This window comes from Miscanthus floridulus, chromosome 18, assembly GCF_019320115.1.
Source record: "Miscanthus floridulus cultivar M001 chromosome 18, ASM1932011v1, whole genome shotgun sequence".
In the NCBI taxonomy this organism is placed as follows: domain Eukaryota; kingdom Viridiplantae; phylum Streptophyta; class Magnoliopsida; order Poales; family Poaceae; genus Miscanthus; species Miscanthus floridulus.
Window position 1 is genome coordinate 88,649,524 of NC_089597.1, and position 9,732 is coordinate 88,659,255.

Genomic DNA, 9,732 nt, shown 5'->3' on the forward strand with positions numbered 1-9,732 from the left:
GGATAAGCCTTCCTAGAACATGATCTAGACAGAGAGAGAAAGAGAGGTGAGATGTCCCCGACCATCCGCGGGCTTTGGAGAAAGAGCTCGACGTAGCCATGGCGAAAGTGATGTGGTCCAGGTCGGTGGTGTCGCTGTGATGGTGTTGAGGTCAGTCGCAGTGCAGTGGTGGTGCAGAGGCGGCGGTGAAGACGCCAGTGGAGCTTCTCGTCGCTGGCCGCGCCCCTCACTAGATCGGATTGGGTTTGTCGGTGGGTGTGGCGGCTCACGGTGCACCTCGTACTTAGAGCCGCCGGCCCTCACCTCTCTTTATAGCGCAGTGCGACGGGGGCCACCAACCATGTAGGGTTGAGGCGTCCCCGATCAAGGGTGCGACGGGGAGCCACCAACTATGTAGAGTTGGGTGTCCCCGATCAGGGCGCGAGATCAAGGTCCAACTCGGCCGTTGGGCCGAGCTGGAGATATCAACACTAACACCTAGGAGATTACTATTTTGCCCCGGCGCCACAATACCCCTCAGCTCAGTCACTCATCCCGCTCGTCTCTAGCTCCCTACTAGCTACCTGTATAAATTTGCCGCCAGCCCTCCTCGTCGTAGAGGAGAGGAGCAGCAGCGCAGCAAGCTAAGCTAAGCTAAGCTAGTTGCGACAACGACGAACAAGCTAAGCTAGATACACTGTCGTTTGAGTTTGAGGTCAGCGTCATGGATGGAGAGAAGAAGGTGTCGTTTAGGGTGAGGGAGTTCGACATGGAGAGGGACCTGGCGGCGGTCGAGGAGCTCGAGCGCCGGTGCCAGGTCGGCCTGTGCGGCGACGACACCACACCCGACGACGACGACGATGACAGTGGCGGCGGCAGCAAGCTGAGGAAGAAGAAGAAGGGCATGTCGCTCTCCGTCGAGCTGGTCGGCGACCCGCTGGCGAGGGTCCGCCACGCGCCGGAGCACGTCATGCTGGTAAGTGGCGGCCTAACTAATCTACGCGCACTCTCTCAAAAAAAAAACTAATCTACGCGCAGCAGCAAGCTACCAAATTAACAAGCACATAACATAACTAATGATAAACAAAAGAACAGATTTTTTTGTTTGGCACACCAATCCGATCGTTGTGGTATGGTGTTTGGAGTTCAAACACTGAGGGAGAGGGACAGATCAATTTGTTACTAATGAAAGATGCGCGCGTTTGACAGTGACAATTTATCAGATTATTCTGTACCTTGGCTGATGAATTTGCAATGCTCAGGTTGCCCAGTATGGCGAGGAGGCGGAGATGGTCGGGCTCATCAAGGCCTGCGTTAGGGTGGTGAGCAGAGGAGGCGGCAAGAAACAGAAACCTTCGTCCTCCCCGAACCCGAAGCAGCAGCAGCTGTCGCCGCCGCCGTACGTGAAGGTGGCCTGCCTCCTCGGCCTCAGGGTCTCTCCGTCCCACAGGTACGCTGCCACGGTGGCCATGTCGTCCGCATCGCTTCACTTCTCTTTTTGTTTCTTCAATTTTCACCACATGCGGATGGATGCATGCACACAACACAACGCCTCCATTTCTCTGCTCCACACCAACGTACTTTCTCTGCTTGCCTAATCGCGCGCCGCGGCGGGGTGGGCGCTCCGCGGGGGCCCACCGTTCCGGCTGGTTGACCGGAGTCCACTGCAGGCGCACGCACGGTTCTCGAGGCGCCGCTGCCGCCACATGGTTTGAACGGCTGTGTGCTCACGTTAATTGCGCTTTCCTTGCAGGCGGCTGGGGATCGCGACCGCGCTGGTGGAGCGCGCAGAGGAGTGGTGCCGTGAGCGCGGCGCGGCACACGCGACGATGGCGACGACGACGTGCAACGCGGCGTCGCTGGCGCTGTTCACGGGGCGGTTCGGGTACGCGCCGTTCCGGCGGCCGGAGTTCCTGGGGCGGCCGGTGCACGCGCACCGCCTGCCCATCCCGAGCGCGCACCGCGTGTACCCGCTGCCGCCGCAGCTGGCGGCCGCGGCCTACGCGCGCCTGTCCCCGCTACACGCCACGGAGTTCCTCCCCGCCGACATGCCGGCGCTGCTCGCCCACAAGTTGACGCTGGGCACGTTCGTGGCCGTCGAGAGCGGGCCGGACCAGGACCCGTCCGCCCCGCCGTCCTTCGCCGTGCTCAGCGTCTGGGACTCCACCCGCTCCATGCGCCTCCGCGTTCGCGGCGCGCCCGCGCTGCTCCGCGCGTCGCTCGCCGCGCTCCGGGCGCTCGACCGCGGCGCGCCGTGGATGCGCGTCCCCTCCATCCCGGACATCTTCCGCCCCTTCGGCGCTTACCTCCTCTACGGCCTCCGCATGTCCGGTCCCCGCGGGCCCGGACCTGCTCCGCTCCCTCTGCCACCACGCCCACAACGTAGCCCGCAAGAACCCGGCCTGCGCCGTCGTCGCCGCCGACGTCGCGCCCGACGACCCGGCCGCCGCCGCCGTCCCGAGGTGGCGCCGCTTCTCCTGCGACGAGGACGTCTGGTGCATCAAGAACCTCAGCAAGAATGCCGACGGCGACGAAGACGACGGCTGGGCGGCGCCGGCGCCATCCGGGACGGTCCTGTTCGTCGATCCCCGCGAGTTTTGACGTAGCCATGGCCACCGAGCCATGCATGGCAGGTGTAGGCAGAGGGCTAACCTCCTCGCCTCTGCCCAAGTTTTGACGACTGCAGACGTGTACATACGCTTGGTACCGCAATGGCAATCACCTGCCTTGCCATTTGTGGTATCAAACCACCCAAGCTAAGGTGATGATGGTTGTAACGGTAGCATTTGCTTCTGAATTTAGGATAGCGACGAGGTTTGTCTTAGTTTCTTTCTAATCAATGTCCAAGGAAGAAGAATCGGTTGGCTTGTTTTCCTGAACTGTGCATGGCAAATTGGTGCAAGGCTGAAAGCGCTCCAAACGCAGGGCAATTTGCATCTGCAAGTATCCACAGACGAAAACGACGTGCACTGACAGTGAGACGACGACGGCAACAGCTTGCAATGATTCACATCGCCAGTTGGTCAGAATGTGACTTGGTACATATAATAAGTGCACGAAGCTCTTCAGTAAATGAAGTGAACTTGGGGGTCTTGTTTTTACAGTTTAACCTAGCATTGTAATCATAAGCAACAAGTAATAAGAAGAATTCCAACTCAGGTTAGTTTTAAAATCTAGCAGTCCTAATCAAATTGACCGTTGGCAGAAATATTCAGTGGGAAAAAAGAAAAAGGAGATGAAAAGGGCATTTCTGTCATCTGCTCATCCTTCCAATCACGCAGAAATCAGAATTCATCATGCTACTAATATCCATCCATCTTTTGACTGACGAAACCAATCAATCCGAAAATATAATGAGAGGTACTTTGGTTACTGAACCCCAGCAGTTCAGCTTCAACGACCTGATCTATATTCAGCAACCAAATCTTCTTTATTCATCATCAATTCCATGCACAAAATCAGTCAAATATTATTCCGAGATCACCTAAATCCCTGTGCCCCACTAATAACCAGGAGCTTTCAGTTGGTGCAGATCTGATGCTTCCATGATGTTGATCTGATGCATGGTCCATGTCACCAACGCCGCATGAGAGCTCCACAACACAAGGAGAAAGTACACTCACATCCCTGCTTCAGAGAGTTTAGAGCCAGATCTTCACATAGTACCAGCCAAACATGGCATGTCAAGGAACTGATCATGAGCGCTAGACGGCGATGGTCCAGGCCCCTCCTATATACTCTGACCAAAGAAAGCCATGGATGGAGATGGACCTCTGCAAAAGAGCCTTAACTTCATCAGAAACGGCTCAGTAAACTGCAGAAGCAGCTAGGTTAGCGTGGTCCCTGAACCTGTCCGGCCAATCGATGAACCACTGCGAAACTAAAGCTCAAGAAGTGACAGCACATGGCTTGTATAGATTAGCCAAAGCATTTCGCAAGTTGTGGCCCTTTCATGCAGGGTTGCCATTGGCCATTAGGGTTCTTTTTTGCTTTTTGGAACGAATTAGGGTTCTTTGGTCCCCTACACAATCCTAGGAGGGGGTATACATGGCCATGGCTGCAGTCATGCTCACTGCTCACTTTGTTCGGCGTCGGCGCCGCGCGCAGAAAGTGCAAGACACTATAAAAAAATGTTTGTAGCAACGGGATAATTTTTTTGTAGGGACGGCTGGTGATGCAGCCGCCCCTACAGTGGGCATGCTCAGGGACCCACTGAGACCAGCCGCCCCTACAAATGGCACAGTAGAAGCGGCGGATGATACGAGCCGCCCTTACAAATGGGTCGATTTATAAGGGCGGCTCACTTCACCAGCCGTCCTCCTGGTGTTACGATTTGTAGAGGCGGCTCGATCACCAGCCGCTTCTATAAATCACACTTGTTCATCATTGATCATCATAAACAGTGTGATTTTCTTTTTAATCTCTGAGTAAATTTGTAACTAGTCTTTCTTCCTCATACTAACTCCAAATATGATGATTTTTTTCTTAAATTTTTCTAAAATCATACCCTATCAAGTTACTGTGTTCATTTGGTCATTCTTTTCGTTTGATAAAGTTTGAGCAATTCAAATTTTCAAATTTAAAAAATAACAAGTTCTAACAAGATTTTAAAACACCAAATGAATTTCAGCTGAAAAAGTGAAGAATACCAAAGATGTATAACTCATCAAGATCTATAACTTTTATTTTGGTTATTTTTTCATCTAACAAAGTGATAGTAAACATTGTTCACAAATCAACATGTCTCTCATATAGTTCATGAAACTATGAGTGACATGTGAATTTGTGAACAATGTTTACTAACAAATTGTCAAATAAAGAAGTGACCAAAATAAAAGTTGTATATAGTGATGAGTTTCAACAACTTTTATGTTCACGACTTTTGTAGTTAAATCATTTAAGGTTTCAAAATCTTGTTTGAAGTTGCCATTTATTAACATTCAAAATTTGAACTGTTCAAGTTTTGTCAAATGAAAAGATGATTACAAATAAAAGTTGTAGATAGTGATGTGTTCAACAACTTTTATATTCATCACCTTTACAGCTAAAATCATTTAGTGGTTGAAAATCATGTTTGAAGTTGTCATTTTATGAAATTCAAAATTTGAATTGTCCAAAATTAGTGACAAAGATAGATGACCAGACTAAAATGATATAGCATGATTTTAGAAAATTTTAGGAAAAAATCATCACATTTGGAGATAGTATGAGGGAGAAAAACTAGTTACAAGTTTCAGTCACTAGATTAAAAAGAGAAATCACACTTGTTCATCATTGATCATCATGAACAGTTGTGAGTTTTTTTTAATCTCTAGATAAAATTTGTAACTAGTCTTTCTCGCTCATACTAACTCCAAATGTGATGAATTTTTTCCTAAAATTTTCTAAAATCATGTCCTATCAAGTTACTGTGTTGATTTGGTCATTCTTTTCGTTTGTCAAAGTTTGAGCAATTCTAATTTTCAAATTTAAAAAAATAACAAGTTCTAACAAGATTTTGAAACACCAAATAATTTCAGCTGAAAAAGTGATGAATACCAAAGATGCATAACTTATCAAGATCTACAATTTTTATTTTAGTTATTTTTTATCTGACAAAGTGATAGTAAATATTGTTCACAAATCAACATGTCTCTCATATAATTCATGAAACTATGAGTGATATGTGAATTTATGAACAATGTTTACTAACACTTTTCAAATAAAGAACTGATCAAAATAAAAGTTGTAGATAGTGATGAGTTCAACAACTTTTATGTTCACGACTTTTGTAGTTGAAATCATTTAAGGTTTCAAAATCTTTTTTGAAGTTGTGATTTATTGAAATTTAAAATTGAGCTGTTTAAATTTTGTCAAATAAAAAGATGATTAAAATAAAAGTTGTAGATAGTGATGTGTTCAACAACTTTTATATTCATGACTTTCTTATTTTAAACCATTTAAGTTTTCAAAATCTTGTTGAAGTTGCCATTTATTGAAATTCAAAATTTGAATTTTCAAATTTTATCAAATGAAAAGATGACTAAAATATAAGTTGTACATCTTGATAAGTTCTACAACTTTGATGTTTACAACATTTTATTTTAGATCATTTTTTTGTCTTAAAATTCAATTCAAATTTTAAATTTGTTAAATATATTTTTTTATTTTACGAAATAAAAATGTATCATTATATCTATATATATAAGCAAGTAATTTTTTATGTGTATGGGAAAATATAGCAAATTATTTTTATTACATTTATACATTTATATATACATTTACACATTTATAAAAAATATGCAGAAGTAATATTTAAAAATATGTGAAAATATTTGTAGGGGCGGCTGAATCAGAAACCGCAGGGCAACTGTCTTTAGAGCCGCCCCTACAAATGACTATGAGTATATATTCTAGAGCACAGTCGGTCCCACCTATCCCTCCCACCTAGGCAACCCCTAGCACAGTTGAAAAATATATTCTCCTTCAGGAAGCTTCTTTTTCCCTCCCCTTTCTTTCTCTCCTCTACGCTCTCTTCCCCTGCCGACACGAGGAGCGCCTAGGGCGATGGCGGCTGGCACGAGCGGGCCAGCGGACGCCGCAGCCGCCCACCTCTTCCTCCATGCCTCTCCCCTCTCGCGCCCCTCCCCCCTTGCGCCATAGGGGCGCGGCGACGGTGGCCTCGACCAAGTCACTGGTGCAGCGGGTGGTGGGTGGCCGCCCCTAGCTGCGAGGGCCCCAACGGCTACCGTCCCCGGCACGGCGCCTACTAGGTGGTCGCTGGCTCGGTTGCCCCCAATGCGACATCTCGTCTGCTCCATGAAACCCTAGGTGCTTGTCTCTTCCTCTGCCTCTCCCTCTGTCTCGATCTCTCTCTCTCCGGATGTGGTGTTGCACCGACAGATCCCACCGTGGTGGACGGCCTCCGGTGTGGCAGGGCCCCTGCAGTTGCCCCACCTGTGGGCCGATGGCTATTGCGTCCCCAACGACCACTCATCCCCCTCCCTCTCTCTCTCTCGATGTGGGGCATATGCATGGTGGCAAGGTCGATTTCGCCCTACATCTACTGTTCTCCCCCATTCTGTTACCGATCTACAAGGATGCTTCTTGTTTTTTATGTTGTGTAGCCTAAAATGATTCCATAGCTACATTGAAAGTTATATGACCATCTATTTAATCAGAGGTAAATTTATCAGTTTTGCCTTGCTAATATTGTGGAGTTCATGAAAGGGATAACTTTCCTATGCTACCAGCTGCCAAATAATTTTGATTACGGATTCTGGTGGTGTGCTGGTTCGGGTGCTGTGCAGTCAGGTTTTAGTCTACATTTCTTTACTTTAGCAACCACAATTATTTTTTCACTTAATTTGTCGACAGGTATCGCCTGCTTTTTTTCCTCATTATGTAGGAACTAATATATGGCTTTGTAAGAAAAATGGACCCTAGGCCCATTTACTTTGGATTTTGGTGTTTAATGAACAACACAACCAAATTGGACTAATAAATTTGCAAGTGTTTGTGCTGTAGTTCAATAATGTGTAAGATGTGACTTGGACGAAGGCGATGTAATGATCCGATGATCAACACCATAAGAAAGACCTTAGAAGCACAAGAGAAGACCTAAGATATCAAGCAAAGTCCAAGCATGAAGATAGGAACCAGGCAGTATGCAAGATCGCGAAGAAACGAGCTCACAGAAGTGACCGGACGCTAGTAGCATAGTGACCGGATGCCCTGATCAAAAGGCTCGACAGCAGCAGTGACTGGATGCTGGCGACAAATCGACCGGACGCGGGACAACAAAGTCTGGTCGAGTACCGAGAGGTTCTAGAGCGGCGAAAATGCGACCGGACGCGTCCGGTGGCATGTGATCGGATGCTGGCAGCGTCCGATCAGTTGATCACGGCTCCAACGGTTGGGACTACTAGACGCTGTCCAGTCAGGACAGTGATCAGCGTCTGGTGCAGTAGCAGAAAAGCAGGATTTCATCCACAATGGCTATTTTCTCAGTGAGGCTTATAAATACAACCCCTAACCGACCAAATAAATGTGGTGGAGCTGAGGAAACATATCAAGGGTGTTGATACACCATTTTAGTGATCTCCACTTGCATAGTGCTTAAGTGATTCATTAGGTGATTAGCGTATGTGCTTTACGAAGTGCTTAGGTTGATTAGACCACCGCTTATGCGCTTGCTCTAGGTTTAGGCCTAGTGTTTAGTGAGGTTTGCATACCTCTTACCACTCGGTGCTTGCGCACATCATTGTTGTACATTGGAGGGGCTTGTAGTCTTGCGAGATCACACCAACCACGTTTATGGTGTGGCCGCCACCGTGTACCTAAGGGAACAAGGCCCGCGGCAGTTTCGGTCGAAAACTTGATAGTGAAGACGATGGGGAGCATCCTGGAGAGGCTTGCTAGAAGGCAAGTCGGAGACCCACTTAGTGCGTGGGAAAGGCCCGAGGCTATCCACGGAGTTACCCGATCGGGAGCTTAGGCCCTTGCGAGGGGATCCAATAAGGACTAGGGGGAAGCTTGCACGCTTCTCGATACCTCGGTAAAAATACCAGAGTCGTCGATGAAAGTTTGCATATCTCTACCTTGCTCTTTAGCTTCCGCATTTACATTGATTGTATTACTCCTTTTGCGGTAGAGATAGCAACACACTAGCAAAACCGTAGTTGCACATTTAGATAGTTTATCTTTTGCATAGGTTTTGCTAAGGTTAGAAAAAGAGGCCATAGTTTAGAGTTAGAATTTTAAGTTGCCTAATTCACCCCCCTCTTAGGCGTCATGGTCCACTACAATTGGTATCAAAGCTGGTTGGCTCAATTTGGACCTTTAACTTAACCGCTGTTGAGCCGACGCTATTTAGAGTGGTTGTGATGGATACCTCTTGGTCTCCGTACTTTGGACGGCACTAACTTCTCTTATTACAAAGCTAGAATGGCTTGCTACCTTGAGGCGGTTGATTTGGGTGTTTGGAGAGTCACTCGTAATGGGATGAAACCCATTAAGAATCCCGATAAACCCACAAAGAGTGAAGGAAAAGGAAATTCATTTCAATGCTAGAGCTAAAAATTGCCTGTTTGAATCATTTAGTATGGATATTTTTAACCAAGTGTTCACTTTAAATACGGCACATGAAATTTGGTTAAAACTTCAAGAGCTCCATGACAGCACATCTAATGTATGTGAGCAAAAACATTGTCTAGCTAAACAAAATTATAATTTCTTTACAATGAATGATGATGAGCTTGTTCGTGATATGTATTCTTATTTGAATCTAATTATCAATGAGCTCCATTCAATATGATTAACAAAGCTAGATGATGTGGACATCGTGAGGAAGATCATCTCTGTGCTACCACAAAAGAAATATGCAAGCATCATCACCATCCTTCACAACATGGAGAACTTGAGCACCATGACCCCAGGCATAGTTATTGACAAGATAGTGGCATTTGAAATGTCATGAAAGATGGGTCAAGACGAAGCCTCTTCATCGAGCAAAGGCAAAGCTCTCGCATGTAGCGAGAAAAAGAAGATGAAGGGCAAGCAAGTTGAGACAAGCTCAAGCTCAAGCTCCTCAAGTGAAGATGAAGAAGAAGATAAGGATGATGATGATGACGATGATGATGATGATGAAGATTCAAGTGAAGATGATCAATCTTCCTCCTCCACCTATGACTTTGATAAAAAATCAATCAAACTAATCAACAAGGTGGAGAAGATGATCCAAAGGCTCAATGTTAAGGGTGTGCCCATCCAAAT

At 46.7% G+C, this 9,732-nt stretch overlaps 1 pseudogene; it reads left to right on the forward strand.

The window, feature by feature from the left end:
* The first annotated feature begins 610 nt into the window (after nt 1–610).
* LOC136523000 (acetyl transferase GW6a-like) lies at nt 611–2,804 on the forward strand (annotated as a pseudogene).
* Nucleotides 2,805–9,732: the final 6,928 nt, after the last annotated feature.